Here is a 727-nt window from a genome sequence, read left to right on the forward strand (position 1 = left end):
GAGCGTGATAGCCCAGGGGGCCCGCAGCGCTTCCGCAGCCCGGGGCCCCGAGCGTGGGGGGCTGGCACTTCCAAACCACAGGGTCTGGGCTCTGCGGAGACATACACTTCGAGTCACAGCAGTTTGGAAGAAGGGCTACAAAGGAACGAGAATCACAGGGTTATAGAGGTGTGCAACTGAGGGGTCTGGGAATCTTACACAAAAAGTCCTTCTGTCCCCCACCCGGTCTTTCAGCCACCCTGGGCCCTCGCTTCTCCCCCCGAGCCTGTGGGGGGGTGGGTGAAACAAAGCAGGTGTTGCACCTGGCATAGGCCATGCACGATGGTATACAGCAGGTTCTCAGGAAATAGTAAGTACTCTAGAACAGTAACGTTGTAAGATCCTGGAGTCGCAGGCTCAGAACCTCAGGCAGGGATGCTGTCCCCTCCTCGGGTGACTGCCCATCTGTTTGTGTCTGCGCTTGTCGTGGAAGCAGCCCTATGAGTCCGCTTTTCCCCGAGGGGTGTGGGGGGTGCACACAGTAGGTATTTAACCCATGTTGGTAGAACCCCCAAATTTCAGATTCATGGACTCACGAGCTCCTGGGTGAAAGCAGGCCTTGGAGGCCATGCATGTGGGGCAGTGACCAGTCGTGCACTCCTCGCATGCTCCCCCTGACCAGGAGCTCACTACCTGTCAGAGCTGTTACGGCCTTCATGCCTTCCAACTCCCCACACCCCATAACCAT

The sequence above is a fragment of the Callorhinus ursinus genome, unplaced genomic scaffold (assembly GCF_003265705.2).
Source record: "Callorhinus ursinus isolate GAN/ISIS: 27379988/994484 unplaced genomic scaffold, GSC_fseal_2.0 scaffold4, whole genome shotgun sequence".
Taxonomy (NCBI): domain Eukaryota; kingdom Metazoa; phylum Chordata; class Mammalia; order Carnivora; family Otariidae; genus Callorhinus; species Callorhinus ursinus.